The sequence below is a fragment of the Hylobates moloch genome, unplaced genomic scaffold (assembly GCF_009828535.3).
Source record: "Hylobates moloch isolate HMO894 unplaced genomic scaffold, HMol_V3 SCAFFOLD_22, whole genome shotgun sequence".
Classification (NCBI taxonomy): Eukaryota; Metazoa; Chordata; class Mammalia; order Primates; family Hylobatidae; genus Hylobates; species Hylobates moloch.
In genome coordinates, this window is record NW_026652297.1 from 3,054,322 (window position 1) to 3,067,872 (window position 13,551).

Genomic DNA, 13,551 nt, shown 5'->3' on the forward strand with positions numbered 1-13,551 from the left:
AAAAAAAAAAAAAAAAAAGTACTGCCCTAACCTAACATTAGACTGTCACCATTTCCATCCTTCTGTTGCACTGGGGATACAACCTTGAGAAGATCTGAAGCACTGGGCAGGAATATCAACAGGTTCCACCTCCTTGTCCGAGTTCCACAAGGCATGTGCACGTGGTAAGGGCACTAGGGAGGTTTTATAAAGCATAGTTTTGGTGGACAGCGTGGTGGGATAACCTGGTGGAGTGTCACTAGAATTTCTAGAGAAAGAAATGAAAGAGTAATCACATGGAAATATCAAAAAACCCACTCTAGGAGTAATAATACTGGAGAAAGATCCTTTTGTAGTTCATAAGCATAATGACTGGGTGTTTACACACATGTGAGATGTGCCACCCTCAAACCTTGTTACATTGGCACACTATCCACTTGACATGAACAACAACAACAAAATACTGGAGGTGTCTTTTGCCCTTAAAAACACAGAGCTGGGCTAGGCGCGGTGGCTCATGCCTGTAATCCCAACACTTTGGGAAGCTAGATGGGAGGACTGCTTGAGCTCACAAGTTTGGCCTGGGCAACATGGCAAAACCCTGTCTCTACAAATAGCATAAAAATTAGCTGGGTGACTGGGCATGGTGGCTCACGCCTGTAATCCCAGCACTTCGGGAGGCCGAGGCAGGTGGATCACCTGAGGTCAGGAGTTCAAGACCAGCCTGACCAACATAGTGAAACCCTGTCTCTACTAAAAATATAAAAATTAGCCAGGCGTGGTGGCACATGCCTATAATCCCAGCTACTTGGGAGGCTAAGACCAGGAGAGTCACCTGAACACAGGAGGCAGAGGTTGCAGTGAGCTGAGATTGTGCCATTGCACTCCAGCCTGGGCAACAAGAGCGAAACTGTCTCAAAAAAAAAAAAAAATTAGCCAGGCATGATGGCGTGCACCTGTAGTCCCAGCTACTTGGGAGGCTGAGGTGGTAAGGATCACTTGAGCCCAGGAGGTTGAGGCTGTAGTGAGCCGATTGCGCCACTGCACTCCAGCCTCAGCAACACAGCAAGACCCAGTTTGTCTGTCTGTCTTTCTTTCCTTCCTTCCTTCCTTCCTTTCTTTTTTTTTTTTTTTTGAGACAGAGTCTCGCTCTATTGCCCTGGCTACAGTGCACTGGCGCGATCTCGGCTCACTGCAAGCTCCACCTCCTGGGTTCACGTCATTCTCCTGCTTCAGCTTCTGGAGTAGCTGGGACTACAGGCGCCTGCCACCACGCCTGCCTAATTTTTTGTATTTTTAGTAGAGACGGGGTTTCACTGTGTTAGCCAGGATGGTCTTGATCTCCTGACCTCGTGACTCGTGATCCGCCTGCCTCGGCCTCCCAAAGTGCTAGGATTACAGGCTTGAGCCACCGTGCCCGGCCAAGACCCAGTTTCAAAAACAGAAAAAAAAAAAAGACTAAAAAACAAACAAACAAAACCACCAACAAAAACACACCCGACAGAACTACCCAGCACAGTGGCAACATGTCTATAATCCCAGCTATTCAGGAGGCTGAGACAGGAGGATCACTTGAACCCAGGAATTCAAGACTGAAGTGTGCTATGATTGCTCCTGTGAATAGCCACTGCACTCCAGCCTGGGCAACATAGTGAGACCCCGTATCTTAAAAAAACACAGAGACGGCCGGGCGCGGTGGCTCACGCTTGTAATCCCAGCACTTTGGGAGGCCGAGGCGGGCGGATCACGAGGTCAGGAGATCGAGACCACGGTGAAACCCCGTCTCTACTAAAAATACAAAAAAATTAGCCGGGCGTGGCGGCGGGCGCCTGTAGTCCCAGCTACTCGGAGAGGCTGAGGCAGGAGAATGGCGTGAACCCGGGAGGCGGAGCTTGCAGTGAGCCGAGATCGCGCCACCGCACTCCAGCCTGGGTGACAGAGCCAGACTCCGTCTCAAAAAAAAAAAAAAAAACACAGAGACGTGGCTCATGCCTGTAATCCCAGCACTTTGGGAGGCTGAGGCGGGCGGATCACAACGTCGAGATTGAGACGATCCTGGCTAACACAGTGAAACCTTGTCTCTACTAAAAATACAAAAAATTGGCCGGGCATGGTGGCACACGCCTGTAGTCCCAGCTACTCAGGAGGCTGAGGCAGGAGAATCGCTTGAACCTGGGAGGTGGAGGTTGCAGTGAGCTGAGATTGCACCACTGCACTCCAGCATGGGTGACAGAGCGAGACTCCATCTCAAAAACAAACAAACAAACAAACAAACACACAAAAACAAAAAACAACCCACAGAGATTAGCAGGGCAGCAGCCCTTAATAGCAGTGCCTGGGACAGATATAATTCCTTGTTATAAACAGGTTCCTTGTCATCCATCTCATCCCTTACCATCTTAAATTAAGGTCCTCTTGGCTTGACATTCTAGGGTCATGTTATCAGGTTAACATAAGAGAGAAAACAAACTGGGTTAAGGGACTGGTAAGTGCATACACCAGGGATTGAGGAGGACAAGGAGATCGACATATATGGCATCTACCAGCTTTTTTTTTTTTTCTTTGAGACAGAGTCTTGCTCTGTCGCCCAGGCTGGAGTGCAGTGGTACGATCTTGGCTCACTGCAACCTCCGCCTCCCAGGTTCAAGCGATTCTCTGGCCTCAGTTCAAGTAGCTGGGATTACAGGTGTGTGCCACCATGCCCAGCTAATTTTTGTATTTTCTGGTAGAGACAGGGTTTCACCATATTGGCCAGGATGGTCTCAAACTCCTGACCTTAAGTGATCTGCCCACTTCAGCCTGCCAAAGTGCTGGGATTACAAGTGTGAACACAGGGCCTGGCCCCAGCTTAGTTCTTGGAAGCAAGAAAACAAACAAACAAAACCAACCAAGGCAATACATTCATAAGAGCAACAATTTTGGCTCAAGCCTTAGGGAAGAGCCATGTGTTCGTTCCCTTATACTGCTGTAAATGTGGAGAGAGGGCACTTAGAGAACCTTCTGTTGGCCGGGCGCGGTGGCTCACGCCTGTAATCCCAGCTACTCTGGAGGCTGAGACAGGAGAATCGCTTGAACCCGGGAGGCAGAGGTTGCAGTGAGCCAAGATGGTGCCATTGCACTCCAGCCTGGGCAACAGAGCGAGACTCCGCCTCAAAAAAAAAAAAAAAGGAACCTTCTGTTCTTAGCATTACTAGTGAGTGCCCTTCTATCACAGCTATTTTTGTTTCAAGGCAGTTCTGCATGTCTAGACCAGGTGCAAAACGGAGTGTGAGGGAAGTAGGAGTGGGTAGGAAGCAGGAAATATGGGTGCAAATTCCTTCACCTTTCCTTGGGATACTAAAATCCCTACTCATCTAGGCACACTTCCTCAAATCACACTTCTGAATATTAGGCTTCCATTCTCCGTCTTTCAAGTTCCAACTTAACTGGCTCAGAGTCCAGCTGTTTTCCTTTAGCCTCTTAAGTTCATCACTCTCCTTCCTCTTCCTCATGGGAAAGGATCTCTTGATTCAGACCCCACAGTAATCTAGTCTCAGGAATAGTGAGCAACAACAATGGTGCAGTGAGGGCTCTCAGGGAATTGCAGCTAGCCCAGATTAAGAAATAAAGATGAAGTCTGGCTGGGTAAGGCATGCCACAGCAACGACTGTTCACCCATATCCCGATGCTGGCTTTGCCCAGGGAGCCCCTGGGCCCCTCAGCCCAGCCCGTCTCCAACGCAGCCAACTTGCCGCCTCAGTCCTTAAATTCCAGGCACAACCCTGGAGTTTGGGATTCTCACCTCAGTCCTCGCTGTCTCATCCCCATTCCCGGCTCCCGCCTCTGCCGCCCACAGCCCCCACACCTGCCCCCGCCCTGACTCCAGCTCCAGCGCCCGGCTGCCGGTGCTGCAGCCGCTGCCATGGTGATGGGTCTCGCGAGAACTGCCGCTAGCTACCGCGCAGCTCTCGCGCGATCGGGGAGGTGGGAAATATCCCGGGCTGGGGGTGGGGGTACGCCGCACAGCTCCAGTCGCCGTCGCGGCTTCCGGTGCTAGGTGGAGGGAAGGAAGGAGGGAGCCGGGGAGTGGGCCAGGGCAGCAGCCGGACTGAAGTCGGCTTGGGGAGCCAGAGGGAGCGGAGCGGAACCTGCGGGGCGGAGGCGGCGGCCGCAGCGGCGCAGCTGATAGCAGGAACAGGTGAGAGGCTGGGAAGGGAAGGCGGGTCCCGGTAGAGAAGAGGCTCGGTCAGGGTGAGGGCTGAGGAGATAGAGCGCCTCCCGGGCCCCGCCCGGCACTGCTTGGCGTGGGGCGGTGGGATCCTTCCCACCCGAGAGCTCAGAGAGGGGGCGTCGGGCCAGCTTCACGCCTGCCCCCGCATTTGAAGGACGCAGAGCTGGGGTGGGGGTTGGGGGCGCACACGGTTTTGTCCTCCGCCTCGCTGAAGGGGGCGACCTGGGCAGCAGTTAGGTTGTCGCCTGCAGGAGGTGGGCTGTTGAGGGGGAGGAAAACCGTCTGAGGAGAGGTGATGCGGGGGCGGTGATGGCTGTTTGTATCTTTTCTGTTAAAGGGCTAGGGAATGCTGCTTTCTTCTACTCCCTCTCCCTCCCCCACCTTAGCAATAGGAGACCGGAGAGAAGCCTTGCTGTGGTTACACCCCCTCCCCCCTCATAGGGCAGGGGTGCGTAGGGGGTTTGGGGGTTAGCCAACAGGGCAGGCTGCTGGGGCACCACATGGGCGCTATTCTGGTAGAGGTTGCGCTTTGGAGTCTAGGGAACCGCAGGTTGGGAAGAGGGCAGCAGGTGGGGAGAGGGTGGAGAGGAGGCAGGAGAAGGGGGAGGGGGATCTGATCTTCCTGGGAGAAGAGAGGTGGGGCCTTCCTCCCCAGGCGGAGCGGGGGCGGTCTTACAGGAGGAGGGAGCATCTTGTCACTGGCCCTCAGTTTGTGTCTTCCAATCCGCTTTCTTTCTTTAGGAAGTACCAGGATTCCCGGAACAGAAAATGGAGCCATTGCTTACGCGAATCGTTTGAGGGGAGGGGCGGGAGTTGGGGAGGTGGAGTTCCCTGTTAAAACGGGCCACTTGATTAGCAAAGTGGTAGCTGTTATTTTTGGGGAATTCCCTTCTTGGTTGCATTAAGGCGGGTCTCCATCTTTCCAGGCCAGAAGGAGTGTGGTGGTGGAGTTGGAGGATTGTGGTATGTGGTCAGGAGTGAGAAGAAATAGTAAGGCCATCCTGGTGAGGGAGAAATGTAACCTAAAACCTGTCTCTGCTGTTGTTGGATTGGGTCACCCCTGGTCTATGGCATGAAAGTTTTATTGGGAGGAGATCTGCTGCAAGAGTCTGATTGCTTGGGTCGGTGCAACAGGACAGAATCTAGTCGCTGCATACCTCCTTCCCTGTCCTCAGTCAGGTAGGTAGTAACAGTCTTTGCTGCCATTTTGTCTTGGGCTTGTTGTTGGGGTAGGTGTCTCCACTTGCCATGACTTGGGACATGGGACAGTGTTATGGGACAGTGGATTATCATAGCCCATTAGACTTGAGTTTGAAAAACATGTCTGTAAAAGTTCATTCTAAGAAAGAAACTAATCCATTAAGGTTCAGCTTTTCACAGAATGAATGATTGACCTTGGATTCAGCCAGGAAGGGCTCCCATGTATCACATATTCACATGTGTCCTGTTTCCCAGCATAGAATTATTACCTTGCATAGTTAGAATTTTTATAGTTGTTTATCTTGCTTTTCCAAAGAGACTAGACGCTTTTTGACTGCAGGAACTGGATTTCATCTCCTCTTCCACAATGCCCATGCAAACAGTAGGTACCTATGATGAATTTAGAATGTAAATGGATAGAACTCAACAAGCTTTCTAACTGTAGTTTAAGGAAAGGGCAAGAGATGGCTTGGCTGTCAGCAAAAGTGCCTGGAGATGGCTTAGCAAGGGTACAAAGACCCTTAGCTTTTGTAATTAAGAAGTTTTGGTGTCTCTGCCTTCCTAAGAGGCACAGAATAGGCATAGATAATGGAAACTAAGACCCAAAAAGAAAAATATTACTAGAACACAGAGTCATTATCTGCAGTCATTATCTGCAGATTTCCTGCTTCCCCATTGTGGGCAAAGGGGTCTCTCCATCAGACCTAAGTCCTTCAAAGTGTTGTGTATGAATTGGGATCCTGGAGAGTTTGGAGGAGGGACCAATGTATGTATATGTGTGGTGTCAGGCACAGAATTGGTACCAGTGAATGGTAGCTGCTATTATTATACTGAATGCAAGTATAAAGGAGAGCAGCCTGGAAAGAGTGGAAGTGAGTGAAATATTAAGTGCACAAAGAGTCATATTGTAGTGTGCGTTCATCCATCTTACTCTTTTACACTAGAGTCATAATAAGAGGAAATGGACTCAGGATAGAGGGTGGGATTTATTGGTTAGAAGGAAGAACTTCTTTAAAACCAGGTTGGTTAAAGCTGAGTATGTAACTGAAGGAAATTGTAGAATCTGCTTCCCTATATACGTTTATTTTTATCCACCCAGGCTGGAGGGCAGTGGTGTGATCATAACTCACTGCAGCCTCGAGCTGGGCTCAAGCCATCCTATACTTCAGCTTCCCAAGTAGCTGGGACCACATGCGTGCGCCACCATGCCCAGCGAATTTTTTTTTTTACTTTTTGTAGAGATTTCACTATGTTGCTAGGGCTGGTCTCAAACTCCTGGCTCCAATATATCCTCCCACCTTGGCCTCCCAAAGTGCTGAGATTACAAACATAAACCACCATGCCTGACCTCTCCTCACCATTTTTGTTGAGGTAAATTTAGAGGCAGAATGGTATAGTAATTAAGAGTGGATCTTGGAATCAGACAAAATTAGATTCAAATTCTGCTTCTGCTAATTACCAGTTGCATGTTTCTTGTAAAATTGCTTGTCCTCTCTTATCTTTATTTTCTTCATCTGTAAAGAAGGTAATGATATATGGTTTTCAAGAGAATTATTATTTTTTTGGTTGTCAGTAGAATTAAATGAGATAAATGTAAAGCACCTAGTATTGTACAAAGCATATAGTAAGTATCAAATAACTGTTAGCTGCTATTAATAATCCATTATCATAATACTAATAATATGAACACTCAGGGCTGCCTTAGAGGAAAAGAGGTTTACAGAAGAACAACTTGCTGCCTGAGGTGCTTGTGTAGAGGGATGATTGTTACCATGAGTTTCTATGCTGGCCGTAGGCTCACGAGCAGCGAAATCTTTTTTCAGCATCAGCATCGCAGAGACAGCTCCTGCTGCCTGAGTGGGAGGTGAAGCTGGAGCAAGGCAGGGGCCCTGAACCATCAATTTGGATGTAGGGTGAAGACATGGGGGCACAAGAATAATATTCATATTAGAAAAGTCAGTGTGACTCTGAGATTATGGTTCATTCTTCCAGAAAAGAGCACCCTGATGACCTAGGTCAGGGATTTAGATTCCTAGATCCCCTTATTTTAGGTCTCAGTCAGTATTTGGGGATCTTCATTTAGTCCACTCTTTTCATTTAGTCCAATCTTAATAAAAAATGTCTGCTTTTGAGTATCTGTTTCAGAATATCATGGCCTAGAAATTGTGATATCTGTATAATTGTCCGTAGCTTCTTCACTCCAACATCTGTTGCAAATATAGAGTGCTAATAAAACTATTTGATAATGAAAAGACATGGGGAGCGTTTGGAAAGAGTCCCACAGATGTTTGAAGGCTTCATATTATAGTCTGGTAAAGAACTGACTAAAGTAGGGATTTCGTGAATGTGTTAGAGCTTTGCCATGGACTTAACGCAAAGGATCTGCCACACCATGTGGACCAGAAAGGAAATGGCTCAGAATGTTAGAGATCCACCATTATTACCGTATTCCTGAAGAAAGTTGAGATGACTGGGTGTGGCAGGTCTCTTGGTACCTTTTAGTTCTCCCATTACTGCTGAAAGCCTGGCATAATCCTTCCTTTATTAGCTTATGCACAGGAGTGTCAAGCATGAATGTTTAAACTTCAGCATGAGCTTAAGATGTAGGAGAGCATTTGCTCTCTGTTGCAATGGTTTATGTCCTTTTTTTTTTTTAAAGCAGTCAAACCTTAAATAAAATTTTATTTGAATTCTAATACATAAAATGGACAAAAGTGGAGTTACTCTCTGCTGGTGATGGAAAATGGGGATGGGGTGTAATTACAGCGCCTCACATGATCTCTCCCCTCTTCAAGCAGAACCCGTGGGTTCTGAGGACATGGAAACCATTTCTTCAGTTTGTCAGATACAGGGAAGAGGATCAGAGACCGCCTATAGAATACGGTCTTCCTCAACCCCACAAGTGTTTTGCCACCCTCAGTAGAACCGTTCTCAACACGCATGTCAGTCACTAGCTATAGATTAGTCATTGGTGCTGGATGCTGGAGACGTGAAATATGAATAAGGCATAGTCTGTCCTGGCAAAGAGCCCACAGTCTAGTGAGGTATTTTCCAGCCTTTTTCCCATCATGGTATACACAAAAAATGGTAATAGTGAGACTTGAAATCTGAGATGGCTGGCCCAAGGGCTGTAGCCACCCCAAGCCCTGCCCAGCCATCCAGTGGCTGATAGGATCAGTATCTCCAGCTGACCTGTAATGCACTAGAGGCACATTGGGCAGTTCAGCTCTGGAAAGCAAAACAGACAAACGTGAACACTGCAGCAAGTCCTAGAGTAGAAGTGTGTTTGGGATGCTGAGGGATCGCAGATAACTCTTATTCCCCAAGTAGGCAGTTCTCTGTTCCTCTGTGTCCTTAGGCTGCTCTGTATAATGGTTGGCCTTGTCCACATCATGTCTTCCTGTTTAAGCAGTTTATTGTCAGCTCCATCTTGACTTGCACAGTGGGACCAGATTAGGGGCAGAAGATTATCAGGAGTCTAGGCTATTGATGGACTTTCAGTGGTTTTGTAATTAGGAATTTATAGTGTTCTGGGTATCCAAGACTGTAGAGGTGGGCATTGGATTGGTACAGCCATAGAATATCAGGAGCTGTAGTGGTTGTAAGCTGGTCAGATTCTAAGAATAAGGCAAGCTGAAATTTTTGGGCAGAGGGCAGTACCACAGAATGTTCCAAAGAAACAAATGAGTCTGGTTTTTATCTTGTCACTGTTTTATCTGGCTAGGACTCTATAACAGACCTTGTCATCGGTTCTGACTCACTTGCTGAGGGTTGTCCATGGTAAAAGCCAGACCCTTCCCAGGCATTTTGGGTCTCCATCAGACAGGGCAGTTCGGGATCCTTCTTCATTTCACAGCTGTGGCGTCCTTCAGGTTTGTGTGTCCTGGAGTCTTTTCCAGGATTGTTCTTTGCCTAGATGGGAAGCTGGCATAATAATTCTGGCCTGAGCCTAAACACCACTAATTGAGCTAATAGGAACTTATTTAGTTAGATATGTTTTAGTTTATACCAAAACTCTAGCTTTGGATCCTCCCTTTTCTTTTGTATGTTCTATCCCCATTGGTGTCTATGATGTCTTGATCTCTTGATTTCCCTTCTGCCCCTGTGGTTGCTTCTTACTCTTTCCTGGCCTGCTTTTCTGCCCACTATTTTATTTATTTTAATTAATTTTTTTTTTGAGACGGAGTTTCGCTCTTGTTGCCCAGGCTGGAGTGCAATGGCGCGATCTTGGCTGACAGCAACCTCCACCTCGCAGGTTCAAACCATTCTCCTGCCTCAGCTTATGGAGTAGCTGGGATTACAGGCATGTGCCACCATGCCCGGCTAATTTAGTACTTTTAGTAGAGACAGAGTTTCTCCATGTTGATCAGGCTGGTCTCGAACTCACAACCTCAGGTGACCCACCCACCTTGGCCTCCCAAAGTGCTAGGATTACAGGCATGAGCCACCACACCCGGCCTATTTATTTTTTTATTTATTTGTTTTTTTTTTTTTTTTTTGAGATGGAGTTGCACTCTTGTCACCCAGGCTGGAGTGCAATGGTGCAATCTCAGCTCCCTGCAACCTCCATCCACCACCTGGCTTCAAGCAATCCTCCAGTCTTGCCTCCTGAGTAGCTGGGATTACAGGAATGTCCCACCATGCCCAGCTAATTTTGTATTTTTAGTAGAGATGGGGTCTCACCATGTTGGCCAGTCTGGTCTCGAACTCCTGACCTCAGGTGATCCGCCCACCTTGGCCTCCCAAAGTGCTGGGATTATAGCTGTGAGCCACCGCGCCTGGCTCCCACTACTTTAAATGTTGATATGTCAGGCAGGTTTCTGCCTTTGCCCTTTTCTTCTATCCCACTGTGTACACTATCCCTAGATATATCAGTTAGGATGTATTCGTTGCAAAAATAGAAAACACATGTGTCTAAAAGGCTGAGAGGATTTATTAAATCATATAGCAAGACATCTAGTAGAAAGGCAGACATAGGCCAGGTGCAGTGGCTCAGGCCTGTAATCCCAGCACTTTTGAGAGGCTGAGGCAGGTGGATCACTTGAGGTCAGGAGTTCGAGACCAGCCTGATCAACATGGTGAGACCCCCGTCTCTACTATATACAAAAAATTAGGCGGGCGTCGGGGCAGGCATCTGTAATCCCCCAGCTACTTGGGAGGCTGAGGCAGGAGAATTGCTTGAACCCAGGAGGTGGAGGTTGCAGTGAGCCGAGATTGCACCATCGCACTCTAGCCTAGGCAACAAGAGCGAAAACTCCGTCTCAAAAAAAAAAAAAAAAAAAGGCAGACACAAAAGAACACATATTGTACAATTCTACTTCTATGAAGTACCTAGAGTAACAAATTCATAGAGACAGGAGAATGGTGGTTGCCAGGGGCTGGAGGGGCAGGGGGATTGGGGATCCTCTGTTTAACAGGTACAGTTTCGGTTTGGGAAGATTAAAAAGTTCAGGTGACGAATAGTTGTGATAGTTACACTACAGTGTGAAGGTACTTAACGCTACTGAATTGTATACTTAAAAAAATGGTTAGAATGGTAAATTTTGTGTATATTTTACTATGATTTAAAAAAAGCCAGTCGGGTACAGTGGCTCATGCCTGTAATCCCAGAACTTTGGGAGGCCGAGGTGGGCGGATCACTTGAGCCCAGGAGTTCGAGACTAGCCTGGGCAACATGGTGAAACTTCAATTAAACAAAAATTAGCCAGGTGTGGTGGTGCACACCTGTAGTCCCAGCTACTCCGGAGGCTGAAGTGGGAGGATTGCTTGAGCCTGGGAGGTGGAGGCTGCAGTGAGCCACGATCACGCCACTGCACTCCAGCTTGGGTGACAGAGCAAGACCCATCTCAGAAAATGAAAGAAGCCAGGCATGGTGGTGCATGCCTACAGTCCCAGTAACTCAGGATTGTGTGAGACCAAGAATTTGAGGCTGTAGCGCACCATGAGGGCACCTGTGAATAACCATTGTACTTCATCCTGGGCAACATAGTGGGACCCCATCTCTAAAAAAGAAAAAGTTTAATTTACCAGCTTGGTATTGTAATTAAGGACCCAACTGAGTTTTTTCCATTTTTCTGCTCTGACATCCTGGAGTTTTTAATGTCTGTCTCCCTCTCTTTATGGTCTCTAGATTATTCTAGCTTCTCATCCTTCTACATCATCAACATCCAAAGGCTGGACAAGAGAACATTGCCATAGGTCCTTTTCGAAGATTGAGGGGCCAGGCACAGTGGCTCATGCCTGTAATCTCAGTACTTTGGGAGGCTGAGGTGGGAGGATTGCTTGAGGTCAGGAGTTCGAGACCAGCCTGAGTAACATAGCGAGACCTCGTCTCTACAAAAAAACTTTAAAAATTAGCCAGGCATAGTAATGCACACCTGTAGTTCTAGCTACTTGGGAGGTTGAGGTGGGAGGATCTCTTGAGCCCAGGAGATGGAGGCTGCAGTGAGCCATGATCATGCCACTGCACTCTAGTCTGAGTGGTAGAGTGAGACTGTTTCTAAAAACAACAGTAATAATAAAAACAAACATGTTCAGGCCAGGTGCGGTGGCTCATGCCTGTAATCCCAGCACTTTGGGAGGCTGAGGCGGGTGGATCATGAGGTCAAGAGATAGAGACCATTGTGGCCAACATGGTGAAACCCCGTCTCTACTAAAAGTACAAAAAATTGGCTGGGCGTACCGGTGGGCGCCTGTAGTCCCAGCTACTCGGGAGGCTGAGGCAGGAGAATGGCGTGAACCCGGGAGGCAGAGCTTGCAGTGAGCCGAGATCGCGCCACTGCACTCCAGCCTGGGCGACAGAGCGAGACTCCGTCTCAAAAACCAACAACAACAACAAACAAACAAACAAACATGTTCACCCTCAGATCTGTTCCTCTCGTATTTTCTTTCTGAAGAAATGCCACCCAGTCCCTAGGCCAGAAACCTGGGAATCATCTTTGATTATTCTACTCTTCTGCCTACATTTAAGCACTCATTAAATCCTGTGGATTCTACCATTTTGATGTTTCAAATCTGTCCTCTCCTCTCTATCTCCACCTCTAGTTGAGAACTTGTGATTTCTCACCTGTATTACTATACCTCCTAAGCAGTCTCTGTGCCTCCAGTCTTTCCCCTTTCTAATTTACTCCTGAAACTTCTGCCAGAATGGTCTTTCTAAAGCACATACCTGGTCACGTTGCTCAGCATGGCCTTTAAAGCCCTTCATGATCCAGTCCCTGCTTATCTCTCCAGCCCCATCCCCCATCATTTTCTTTCTTTCTTTTTTTTTTTTTTTGAGACCGAGTCTCATGCTGTCACCTAAGCTGGAGTGCAGTGATGTGATCTTGGCTCACTGCAACTCTTGCTTCCTGGGTTCAAGCAATTCTCCTACCTCAGCACCCTGAGTAGCTGGGATTACAGGCCCACACCATCACACCCGGCTAATTTTTCTATTTTTAGTAGAGACGGGGTTTCACCATGTTGGCCAGGCTGATCTTGATCTTCTGACCTCGTGATCCACCCACCTCGGCCTCCCAAAGTGCTGGGATTACAGGCGTGAGCCACCACACCTTGCCTGTAATCTTCACTTTAGGAGGCTGAGACTGGAGGATCGTTTGAAGTCAGAAGTTCGAGACCAACCTGGTCAACAAAGTGAGACTCTGTCTCTACCAAAAATAAAAATAAAAAAGTTAGTTGTGGCACGATGATTTGGGCCCGTAGGTCTTAGCTACTCGGGGAGCTGAGGCAGTAGGATTGCTTGAGCCCAGAATTTGGATGCTGCAGTGAGCCTGGGTGACAGAGTGAGACGTGAGACCTCATCTCTTTTTTTTTTTTTTTTGAGACGGAGTCTTGCTGTGTCACCCAGGCTGGAGTGCAGTGGCACCATCTCGGCTCACTGCCAGCCCTGCCTCCCAGGTTCACGCCATTCTCCTGCCCCAGCCTCCTGAGTAGCTGGGACTACAGGCACCTGCCACCAGGCCCGGCTAATTTTTTGTATTTTTAGTACAGATGGGGTTTCACCGTGTTAGCCAGGATGGTCTCGATCTCCTGACCTTGTGAGCCGCCCACCTCGGCCTCCCAAAGTGCTGGGATTACAGGCGTGAGCCACCGTGCCCGGCCAAGACCTCATCTCTTAAAAAAAAAAAAAAAAAATTGGCTGGGCACGGTGGCTCACGCTTGTA

At 48.1% G+C, this 13,551-nt stretch overlaps 1 protein-coding gene and 1 non-coding gene across 3 annotated transcripts in view; both read left to right on the forward strand.

The window, feature by feature from the left end:
• Positions 1-323: 323 nt before the first annotated feature.
• On the forward strand, positions 324-422 carry LOC116462174 (small nucleolar RNA U13). Its single transcript, XR_004246271.1, has one exon. It is a non-coding gene; the product is annotated as a small nucleolar RNA U13 (small nucleolar RNA).
• A 3,535-nt stretch (positions 423-3,957) lies between these two features.
• The window catches only part of ARF3 (ADP ribosylation factor 3), a 21,883-nt gene continuing 12,289 nt past the window's right edge, over positions 3,958-13,551 (forward strand). Inside the window, exon 1 of one of the 2 annotated variants that reach the window (XM_032144185.2) lies at positions 3,958-4,156. The gene's annotated coding sequence lies outside the window, so the exon portion shown is untranslated. Of the gene's footprint in view, positions 4,157-4,930; positions 5,369-13,551 lie in introns of those variants that run through there. The other variant, XM_032144186.2, reaches the window with a different exon arrangement.